This window comes from Rhipicephalus microplus, chromosome 3 (genome assembly GCF_043290135.1).
Source record: "Rhipicephalus microplus isolate Deutch F79 chromosome 3, USDA_Rmic, whole genome shotgun sequence".
NCBI classification, from domain to species: Eukaryota; Metazoa; Arthropoda; class Arachnida; order Ixodida; family Ixodidae; genus Rhipicephalus; species Rhipicephalus microplus.
The window spans coordinates 112,840,470-112,852,959 of record NC_134702.1 but is presented as its reverse complement, the minus strand read 5'-3'; positions in this window follow the sequence as shown (position 1 = coordinate 112,852,959).

Here is a 12,490-nt window from a genome sequence, read left to right as displayed (position 1 = left end):
GAGGAGGAAGAAGTGAGAATAGAATAAACATGCGTATGAGCCAGGCCACGTCTTCCAGTCATCATAGCACATATATATATAAATATATATATATATATTTAATATATATATATATATATATATATATATATATATATATATATATATATATATATATATATATATATATATATATATGTTATTGTATATATATATATATATATATATATATATATATATATATATATATATATATATATATATATATATATATATATATGTTATTGTATTCCGGGGAGCAGTCAATTTTCAAGGCCGAGGGAGCAGTCCGGTGAATTCTATAACTGTGGTTAGCGAGGTTGACTGTTGCGTTCCGGAGAGAGTGGGCCACGGAGTAGGCTACACAAGAATACTATACTGCTTGAAGTCTTGTGAGAACTGAGCCATGTTGGAACGCTTTGTGCATCGGCAGCTCGGATGTCGTCGGGGTCAGATTATCGCCGTGAATACTGCACTCCCGGTGCTTTTAGATTGCGTGCTTTTCGACAGACTGTGACGAAGTTCCTAAGTGCTTGCGGTGTGTAAGCTGGGCTTCCGCGTCCCTCTCGGCGTTTTCTGTGGTGTCGCAGTCGATATAAAAGCAGGCGCAATGAGCTTCTCTGGCGACTTTCCTTTATATGAGGAAGTCTGACGTCTAGGACTAGTCTCTCGGTTGGAGATCTTATTTTCCAGTGTTTTTCAATAAGTGAAAGTGCTTCCGTTGAACTTAGAGTTTGTGGATCCTATTGTTGAAGTACATCTCGTGGTCGCATGTGTTTGTGGAGCTAGCTTTGCTTGTTTTGTTGAAGTTGCTTAGAAGATGGCTTTAGTGGAGCCCCTTCCGGAATCGGGCATTCATTTCCTTCGCAAGTTGACCTGTTCTGTAGACAGCTAGTGCATTCTGAGCCAGTGTCTTGCTTATCGGGCATAGTTTGTGGTGCGCCATCCTTGCTAGCATGCTCTTCAGAGGCTTCGCTGACGTGGTTTATTACGGACGCTTCTGAAAGACAACTGCGTACGAGGTTTGATGTACAATGTACTTCTAAATTGGTTCAATTTTTGAATTGGTGAGCACTGCAGGAGGGTACCACAAGTGAAGTGGCATAACCAGGTTTGAAATGCGGATTTCGGCAAGTCTATGGTGCCATATAAAAGACAGGATGCCGACTTTTGTACAGAGGAGAAACGTATGGAAAGCTAGGTCTCTTGAGGAAAGAGCGTGAGTTGTGGCGACTGAGTGGGATTGTCTCCAGATGATTTGTAATAAGGAAGTCCTTATCGTAGTCGTTAAAACAGGTGATCATCTGTATGTTCTGTTCTTGCAATGCTTTTCTTATTGAGTGCTTCGGGCACGGGGCAGTGCTGGAGAGTTAATTCTTCCAAGCCTCCTGTGTTTGTTGGACTCTTGTGTGGCTGGAAACTCGACGGTGACACCGACAAAAGCTTGATTTCGTCAGACTTTGCTTGGGACTGTACCTCTGAGTCCACAACTTTGGAGACCAGTTGTTAAGATGCATGAATATGAATGGTGGGACCTGAGCTTTGCTGATTGTCTTCAGAGTTCCGCAGCCTTATTCCGACCACAGTGGCAGTGTGAGCGACGAAAGAGTCAAGTGATGGAAAACCAGGAAGGTGGGCCGAGTGTGCGAGAAGGGGAGTAAGCTGCTTCCATACGTGAAGACTGATTTTCACTCTTCGAGTCATCCTAGCATTGTTTGGTATTTTCCCCGTGCGTCAGCTGGTCTACCGTAAACAAGGTGTCCATATGACACGAATAGCGACTGTTAGGGGCCTTTAAAAAGCTGCGTGGTAGAAAACCAGGCAGTGGACGATGCCTGCGAAACGAAGCATGCAGGACAGCAGTAGGGCGAGCAACGTCTCGCGTCATTTGTTGGAGCGATGATATAAAAAAAGCCGACTTTCATACAGAAGAGAAACATACGGGAAGCTAAGTCTCATGAGGAAAGAGCGTGAATTGTGGCGGCTGAGTGGCATTGTGTGCAGATGATTGGTAATAAGGAGGTCCTTATCGTAGTCTTTGAAACGGGCGATTATCTATTCGGGGATTTTTTCCATGACTCGTCCTTTTCAAAGATGTGGGTGAGGGAAAAACCTAAATGCCTCAATGGGGAGGTAGTCATTGAAGTTGGTGATCATCTCCCATTCCGACCTTGATGCAGCGGTGGCGTGGAGCTCAAAGAAGTTGAACCAGTCTTCTATGGGTCGTTCGTCCGCTGATCCGGTGTACTTAGGATTGTGAAGGTCATCGTATGGTTCCTACATGATGCTGTTTGATGCGTAATGCTAGGCCCTTGTACGGTAGTCCATGAATGGTCAGGGTGTGTTGCGAAGAACTGCGTTGATGCTGAGCGACCGATGAAAGGGCAGGCCGGTCTCCATAATGCCGACTTGTGCGACACTATGATGAATTGGACACGTGGCCGGCTCATACTTCATGTTTATTCCTTTCTGATTGCTTCATCTGCCTCTCTATCATCAGTCACTGCCTTTTTTCTACGTCACACACACACACACGCAAACATATATATATATATATATATATATATATATATATATATATATATATATATATATATATATATATATATATATATATATATATATATATATATATATATATATATATATATATATATGTGTGTGTGTGTGTGTGTACATTGTTACGTTTGAAAGAGACCGGTACAGGTCGAAAGGGGCCGTTTATTAGGTCGTGAGAGGCAACTCACAAGCGGCCGACTGGTTAGAGATCCTCATGATCCTCTTCTTCATTTCTCGCTCCGGGCGACAAGTGCCTTCACCGTATACGCTTCGTTGTCTTCGTGCATGTGCGCAACTATGCTCTCAGCGCAGACGAAGGGCGCCGGACGAGTCATTCGAGTTGTCGTGGCGGGCACACTTTCAGGCGGGCCACATGAATCACTTCAGTTTTGGCAGCTCATCGACCACTCGCCGTGAGACGAGCTATTACATAGTTGACCTCTGTAAGTCTATCGACAATGACAAAAGGTCCATCGTAAGTGGCCAAGAACTTTTGACATAACCCACGTTTGCGCATTGGAGTCCACGACCACACCAGATGCCCACGGCGATAAATCACTGGTTGGTGGTGAATGTCATAGCGTGCTTTAGCTTTGTCTTGCGATGCCAATGTGCGTAGTCGAGCTATGCGACACGTATCTTCGGCAAGGCAGAGAGTCTCAGTGACAGTGACGTTGTCGTGATCACAGAAAGGTAATATTGTGTCGATTTTGTGCCGGGGCGAACGTGCATAAAGCAAAAAGAAAGGGCTATAACCTGTAATCTCATGATTCGCGGTGTTTAACGCTAAGTAATGAACGGGAGTACGTCATCTCAGTTCTTGTGGTCGCATAAGACATACATAGACAACATGTTGATAATGGTGCGGTTGGTACGCTCCGTCAGCCCATTAGTTTGGGGGTGGTATGATGTTGAGTGACGCAGGCGAGATTCACACTAACGGAGTAGCTCCTCCACGACATCCGCTGTGAATAGTCGTCCACAATCGCTGATAATCAGGTGAGGTGGGCCGTGTCGGAGGATGGCATACTGTAGCGAAAACGACGAGAGATTTCACTGGCAGTTGCAGAGGGGACGGTCGCCGTCTCACCGTAGCGTGTGTGGTAGTTGACACAAACAATTATCCATCGGTTGCACTTAGACGATTTTGGAAAGGGGCCCAGAAAGTCCAACCCCACTTGTTTGAAAGGTGCGTTTGGAGTTGGCATCGGCTGTAGAAGACCAGATGGACCAGTTGATGGACATTTGTGACGCTGATATTGCATGCAGCTTGCCACATAACTCTCAACAGACTTCTGCTTACAAGGCCAATGAAAGCGTTCTTTAGTCCGGTGAAGCATCCGCGCCAAACCTAAATGTCCAGATATATGGTCGTCGTGGATTACACTCATAATAACTGTTCGCAGGCTCTCTGGGGCCACTAGAAGGAAACGCGCGCCACTGCTGGAGAAGTTCCTTTTGAACAACAGTCCATCACGCATGCTGAAACGGCTTGCAATAGTGGAAGCGGATGCATCGGCGATTAGTGGTGCTAATTTAGCATCTTTCCGCTGTTCTGCTCTGAAACTGGGGTAGTCCGGGAATGTTGGAGACACAGACGCTACAAGGTGGTCAAAGTCATCAGATTCACAGTCGTGCTGAGTGGCATAAGTGAAAGACAGTCCGGGTCAGCATGTCGATGACCACGTTTGTAAGAGACTGTAAAACTGTATTCTTGTAGCCGGAGTGCCCAGCGCGCAAGGCGGCCACAAGGGTCACCAAGGTTGTCAAGCCAACACAACAAGTGGTGGTCGGTTGCGACTGTGAATGGGCGTCCGTAGAGGGAAGAACTAAACCGCAGAATTTCAAATATTGTCACCAGGCATTCTTGTTCCGTGACCGTGTAGTTTCGTTCCAGCCTGCTTAGGGAGCGACATACATATGCAATGGCGTGTTCATGGTCACCGTAACGTTGTACTAGAACGGCCCCAATACCCAAGCCGCTAGTATCCGTATGAAGCTCTGTCGGAGCAGAAGGACTGAAGTACTGAAGGACGGGTCATGACGTCAGCAAAAACTTCAATTCACGGAATGAAGAATCGCACTCCGCAGTCCATTCAAAAGAATTGTCCTTTCGTAAGAGGCATGTCAGAGGATACGCAACGTCGGCAAACTTCGGAATAAAGCGGTGGAAGTACGAACCAAGCCCCAGGAAACTACGAAGCTCCTTGACGGACTGCGCCGCATTGAACGCCTCAACTGCTTCTGTTTTCCGGGGGTCAGAGTGGATGCAATCCTTGTTAATGAGATGCCCGAGCACAAGCGTCTGGCGGTCTCCGAAGTGGCATTTCTTCGAGTTTAAAACTAGGCTAGCGTTTAGGATGCAGTTCAAAACAGTATCCAGACGAGAGTTGTGTGCACTGAACGTGCGGCCAAAGATGACGGCGTCGTCGGGGTAGCACATGCAGATGTTCCACTTCAAGCCACCCAGAATGGTGTCCATAAACCTCTCGAACGTTGCCGGTGCATTGCATAGTCCAAATAGCATCACGTTAAATTCAAAAAGCCCATCAGGGGTTACAAAGGCAGTCTTTTCTTGTCCTTGGGGTGCATCGGAATTTGCCAATAACCGGATCGTAAGTGTACGGAGTAAAAATAGGAGGCGGAATGTAAGCAGTCTACTGCGTCCTCTATAAGGGGCAGCGGGTATACGTCCTTTTTAGTCATGGCATTCAGTCGGCGATAGTCGAGGGAAAATCTCCAAGATTCATATTTCTTCTTAACAAGGATAACTGGTGCTGCCCACGGACTGACTGACTCTTGTACCACTCATTTTTGCATCAATTCCTGCACTTGGTCGTTGATTATTTGTCTTTCTGACCGGAAAACACGATATGGTCTTTGGCGAATCGGACTTGCCACGCCAGTATTGATGGTATGCGGCGTTCGAGACAGAAGAATAGGGATTACTTTGCCCTTCTGCGCAGAGTACAATACCAACACGTGCTTCAACAGCCCATTCATTAAAGTTCGGCGCTCGCTTGAGCTAAGTGACTTAATTATCGTTGCCATAAGCACCCCGTCTAAATCGTGACAACTAGTTCCATCACGTTCTTCCGGCACGTCTGTGAGCTCGACCACTGATAAGGTCGCGTGTTCTTTGCTGACCGATGCTAATTTCAAACCATTGGGTAGTATCACGGGCGCAGAGGAACCGTTTACAGTTCATAGGCCAGTTCGTCCGCCATCGATCCACACCATATAATGGGAAATCAACACATTCTTTTTCACGCAGTTTATGTGCATTGGTTCTACGCTAACATCGAAGCCGTCAGAATCCGCGCCGCGACAAACAACAGGAACACGAACGGTAGACAACGCAGGTATGAACTAATTGCCACAGACACACAGCGTAGTTTGGTCGTCCCCTGGAGTTTCCAGAAGTTCTGACGGCATCTGGCCACTCACAAAGACTTTCCCCGCGCGACAGTCAACAGTGGCACCACATTTTTACAAGAATTCCATGACGAGAATGCCGTCATGTGTCGACCGAGGAATAATCGCATACTCCATCGTTATCATAAGGCCTCACAAAATTACTTCAGCACTACACATACCAATAGGGCGCAGCGGCTCTGCACTCACTCCACAGAACGTCGAAGTTTCATCCCAGGTAAAAACAACTTTCCACCCTAACACGTCTTTAAAGGAAGCACTAATCACGGAAATCATTGCATTTGTGTCCACCAAGGCCATCAGAGGCACTTATTCTACCAAAACATGCACTTTGTTTTTAAACATACACACAAGAGGTATTTTTGTCAGTAGCACGTTTTCAGCGACCTCATCTCCATTGGCCACGCTGGCTGGTTTCCCGGTGGCGAAGAGGGCGCTCTGCGACGCAGAGGTGAAGGAGAACGATGAGCACGAGGTCGTAGTGGGGGTGTTAAACTCCTGTCAGATGCCGGAGAGTGGTGTCGGAAGTTGCTGGGCCAATAGTTGTCATCAGGTGGTATGTGGGCCGGCCGCCGGACACCATGAGACTGTTCGAAGGGTCGTGAAAAGTCGGATGGTTGGTGATACCGAGGAGTCACCTGACAATTGCAAAACCGTGATATGTGGCCTGGCACACCGCAGGAATAGCACACCGGCCGAGGTCGAAATGTTCGTCGCTCGTCAATGAAGCGAGCATCATCATTTGTTCTTGTGTAACGGATGTAGGGGTCGGGTACGTCGTAACGGGACGTCGGGTCTCGAGGAAGCATGCGCTGAGCGCGTCGGTTACACCGCGACGCGGGGAATCTGGTTGTCATCCTTGACTGTGGGGCTGGGCTGTACTCCACAGTTGCCGCGCTCATCGTCGGTTGCCATGGGGTCAAAAGAGGCGCATCCATAGCCTCACGTAGCAGACACAACTGGGGAAGGTCAGCTGTTGAACACGACATTTCTTGGTTGCACAGTTCCTCGCGAACAATCTGTGGAATGGTAGAAAAGAGGTCGAGGCCAAGATTCGTGTTCACACTGGAAACAGTTGTAAGGTTAGCCAGTCGACCAAACTTAGGCGCAATTCTACGCATCTTGAGCGTTTCAAACGTTCGGCAATGCTGAATGACGTCGGACGCAGAAGTGAGGCTTTCTTTTCCAATTGGAAAATTATACACGTCCTCAGCAATCCCTTTGAGCAGATGACCAACTTGTCCTCTTCCGACATGGTAGCACCGACCACTTTGCACAGCCCTAACACTTCTTTTATGTAAGTGGTGCATGTCTCACCTGGTAGCTGTGCCCGTTGTTACGGTGTTTGCTCAGCCCGCTTCTTTTTAGCAACTGAGTCGCCGAAACACGCCCTGAGCTCTCCAACAAAAAGGTCCCACGTCGTGAGTGCGTCCTCGCGGTTCTCGTACTATACCAGTGCGGTGTCAGTCAGGGAGAACAATACGCTGGCTAGATAGCGGTCGCATCCCAACCGTTGGACTTGCCCACACGTTTGTACTTGGTGACCCAGGCGTCGACATGTTCTTCGGGTTCTCCTCCCAAGGGCGGTTGAACTCGGTAGTATTGAAGCGGACCAGAAGGTGCTGTCCTTGGAACGCCTGCTTCTTCGGGCATGTCGAAGTCACTCATGGCAGATGGTGGGAGACCGGCAAGTGGACGTCTTTGCCGAAGCTGTGGCAGTGATTGATCCGTCGTTGAAGTGCTTACCCAGCTCCTCAAACAATCTGTTACGTTTGAAAGAGACCGGTAGAGGATGAAAGGGGCCGTTTATTAAGTCGTTAGGGGAAGCTCAGAAGTGGCCGACTGGTTAGAGATCATCTTGATCCTCTTGTTCCTTTCTCGCTCCGGGCGACAAGTGCGTTCGCATATATATATATATATATATATATATATATATATATATATATATATATATATATATATATATATCTGTATATATATATATATATATATATATATATATATATATATATATATATATATATATATATATGTATGTATATATATATTGTAAGCCAACGTTTTGGCTGCAAGACACTTCTTTTACTTGCCGAGCCTCTGCCCCACAACACATGTCAGGCTGATGATGATGAGTATGTACATATGATAAAATGACGCGCATGAATAATGCTCACACTTATTCCCCCCCCCCCCAAGCTTGAGCGGCCAGCCCGGACGCGTCTTAGACGGAAACGGAACGTCGAACGAATGGCTTCAGACGCGATACGTGGACAATCTCCGAACCATGACAGCGAAGATCCGAAGAAAGGTCGCTGAGAGTGACACGGTAGTTCACCGGTGACGTTTGTTCATTGATTGTATACGGTCCAATGAAGCGTGACTGCAATTTATCGCACAATTTTGGAGTACGAATGGGCGTTCAAAGCACCACTTCATCCCGAGGACTGAAGGAGACGTCGCGATGAGAGCCGTCGTAGCGCTGCTTGCGATCTTGCTGATTGGCTTCTGTATTAAGGCGAGCCCGTTGCCGACTTTCCTTAAGCCTTGTGATGAACTGCTCTGATACGGTTAACGAGGCGTCAGTTGGAACATTTAGGAAAGAGACGTTAATAGTGGATGTCAGTGAACGGCCGTACAAGAGGTAGAAAGGCGAGTAGCCAGTAGTTCTTTGAACAGTGGTGTTATGGGCAAACGTCACAAAAGGCAAAATTGTATCCCAGTTGTCGTGGCTTGGTGCGATGTACATCGAGAGCACGTCTGTTAGTGTCCGATGAAATCTCTCTGTCAGCCCATTAGTTTGGGGGTGGTAGGCTGACGTCGTCTTATGTACTGTACCACAGGTGTGAGCAGGGTTTCTATTACAGTGGACAGGAACGTTTTGCTGCGATCACTCAGGAGGACGCGAGGTGCACCATGGCGCAATACAATGGCGTTGAGAAAGAAGTCTGCGACGTCTGAAGCAGAACTTGTGCGTAGTGCAGCAGTCTCTGCGTACCTCGTCAGGTGATCGACAGCAGTCACAATCCAACGATTACCTGCTGGTGTGATGGGGAGAGGTCCCAGTAGGTCTATGCCAACGATGGCGAAAGGAGTCTCGGGACACGAGATGGGTTGCAGAAGGCCGGCAGGAGAAGAAGTTGGCCGCTTCTGCCGTTGACACAGATGGCAAGATGCAACGTATTTGGCCACAAAGGTAGAGATGCCAGGCCAGAAGAAACGTTTCCTGATGCGGCTTTGTGTTTTGTGAAATTCCAAGTGGCCTGCACAAGGGTCGCCGTGAAAGGCTTCGAGGACTTGGTGACTTAGAGAACGCGGAAGCACTGGAACCCAGCGATGTCCGTCAGTAGTGTGAACGTAACGATGGAGCACATTGTTAACGAGCTTAAATTGCCGTAGTTGTTGGCACAATCTAGCATTAGGAGTAGATGATATACCATTTAGGCGTTGGATAATGCGATTGCAATATGGATCATCAGGCTGGCGTGTGACGAACTCGGTGTAGCGATTTGAAGCCGGCGTGTCGATAACCGCAAGTTGTGATAATGTGAGGGGTGACGCAGAGTTTTGCCCACCAGACGAGCAATCACCTGACGTACTCGATGATTACAGTGGAAGGGGACAGCGAGAGAGCATGTGTATCTTTGTGTTTTTTGCCAGACTTATAGATGACGTCAAATCGTACTCTTGTAGGCGGAGCACCCAACGACCGAGGCGACCAGACAAGTTTTGAGTGACGATAGCCAGCACAAGGCGTGATGGTCTGTAATGACTGTGAAGTGGCGTCCGTAAAGATACGGTCGAAATTTTTGTACGGCCCAAACGACAGCAAGGCACTCCTGCTCAGTTATGGAGTAGTTCTGTTCAGCAGCCGTAAGAGCACGACTAGCATACGCAATAACTCTTTCCCGTGAGGTGGCATCCCGCTGTAGAAGAACTGCACCAATGCCATGGCCACTCACGTCGGTGTGGAGACATGTAGGTGGCTTCTCGTCGAAATGGCACAGAACAGGGTCGGATGTTAAAGCATTCTTTAGGGCTTGAAAGGCACGCTCGCAGTCGTCGTTCCAAGCGAAAGATGATGCGGATGTCAGCAGCTTATGCAGTGGCGACGCGATGGTAGCAAAATGGCTGATGAAGCGGCAGAAGTAGGACGCCAGGCCCAGGAAACTTTGTAGGTGTTTCTGATTTTCTGGCCGAGGGAAGCGTATCACGGCAGCAAGCTTGTCAGGATCCGGGCGAACGCCATTTTTGCTGATAAGGTGGCCTAACACCTTGATGTTCTTGTTGGCGAAATGGCATTTCTTTGTGTTTAGCTGAAGTCCAGCATTGAAAATACTCGTCAAAACTTCGTCTAAACGATCAAGATGCTGACGAAAAAAAGTGGAGAAAAAGACAATGTCATCTAGATAACAAAGACATGTTCTCCATTTTAGGCAGCGTAGAAGTGTGTCAATCATGCGTTCAAACGTGGCAGAAGGATTAAATAAACCGAATGGCAGCACATTGAATTCATAACCCGTCTGGTGGGTCAACTGCAGTTTTTTCTTTGTCCGCTTCGTGCATAGGTATTTGCCAATAACCAAACCGTAAATCCAGGCTGAAAAAAAATTCAGCGCCTTGCAGACAGTCAAGTGCGTCGTCGACTCGTGGGATCGGGTACACATCTTTTCGCGTGATCTTATGAAGTGCTCGATAATCGACGCAGAATAGCACCGAACCGTCCTTCTTTCGGACTAGCACTACAGGGGATGACCACGAGCTGGACGAAGGCCGTATAACATCTCGTTTGAGCACATCAGCAACGTTGTTCTCGATGATTTTCTGCTCTGCGAAAAACACTCGATATGGGCGGCGGTGTACAATTGTATTGCCTTCCGTTTCAATTCAATGTACGGCGACAGAAGTGCGACCCAAAAGCTTGGAATTTACATCAAATGAAGCACTGCGTTTTTGAAAGATACCCAAAAGTTCTTGCTTTTGCGCTGACGTGAGATCAGGATTTATTGTGGCTGGTAAAGCAGCCGTCGTAGCATCGTCCTCAGTACTCGTAGAGAAAGATGGTGCGTCTGCGTGAAGGGGCACCAGAAAAAGTGGTTCGGTGTCTCTGAGGCAAACCACACTGGTGCCCTCGGGCAGTGCAACAGGCAAAAAAAGTAGGGTTAACTGCCGTAACTAATCCTCTGCCATCATGAAAGCGCACCAGGCTAGGAGCAATGGTAAGCCCACCAGAGATGTAGCATCCGCATGGTGCTAGGAACACATCACAAGTACTGATCTTATCAGATGTCAGGGTCAGAATATGCTCATTGCCTGGAGAAATAATACAGTCATCAGCGGTGACGAAGCGCTGGCTATGAGCATCTTTATCGTATGAAAGCGCAGTATCTGACTCACGAATGATCCTCTGACGGCAAGATATTACGGCTGAAGCTGAGGAGAGAAAGTCCCACCCTAAAATGAGCGCATTAGTACACGATAACAGAACGAGGAACTTTATATGGTGAAGGATGCCCTCAATAAAAACTAGTTCTGTGCAAAAACCAGAAGGCTCAACGAAAACCGCATTAGCACAGCAAAGGGGAGAGCCATCATACGGTGTCTTTACTTTGCGCAAACGGGAACACAAGTCCACACTAATAACTGAGAGCGATGCACCTGTGTCAACCAAGGCTTCAGTTCATATACCCTCAACACACACTGAAGGTACACTTGAAGGGCGTTCCGGAGGAGTTCGATGCAGTCCGCTAAATGCAGCTTTGCCTCCTGAAGCTGCACTGTTTAGTTTTCCTGGTGGCGATCAGACGCCGTGGTAGCCGGACGAAGTGGTGACAAGGAACGGCGCATAGGGGACGGGGAACGACGGCGTGAGGAGCGGAATGTACTGGCTGCGTCGAAATGCTGTGGAGATGGTGAGCGGCGTTGGTACAGTTGATATGGGAGGCGATGTTATGGAGCATTGGCAAACTCATCCCTCTCGAAGTGACCATAGCCCCACCTTTCATCTTGTTGACGTCGACGACAGAACCGTGAGATGTGGCCAGGTATTCCGCAATAATAGCGAATCGGTCGAGTGTGACGCCAGGAATGGAAAGAAGGAGGTGGTGCCCTTGGGGCAAGGACATTCAGTGAGGGCTGCGTAGTTGACACATACTGCGGTGATTGCTGAGAAGGTGACGCTGGAACTACCTGAGCGTATGTCGGCTTTGGAGTGGTATGCGAGCTCGGGGCTTGCTCACACGTCATGGATGCCAGCTCCTCCCTGACGATGTTGCGGAGGCTGCCTGCAGAAGGCGCTATGGGGAGCTCATAAGTCGACGAGGTGGCCTGGAGTTGCAGCTCCTCGCGGATCATGGACCGTATCAACGACTGGAGCTCATTGTCATGCGTTGGCCTGAGATCTCCTGTGTCAGGCTGTAAACGTATAAGTTGAAGGTCATCGAGTCGCTGACACGTACTGATGATATCCGCGACCGTGGTG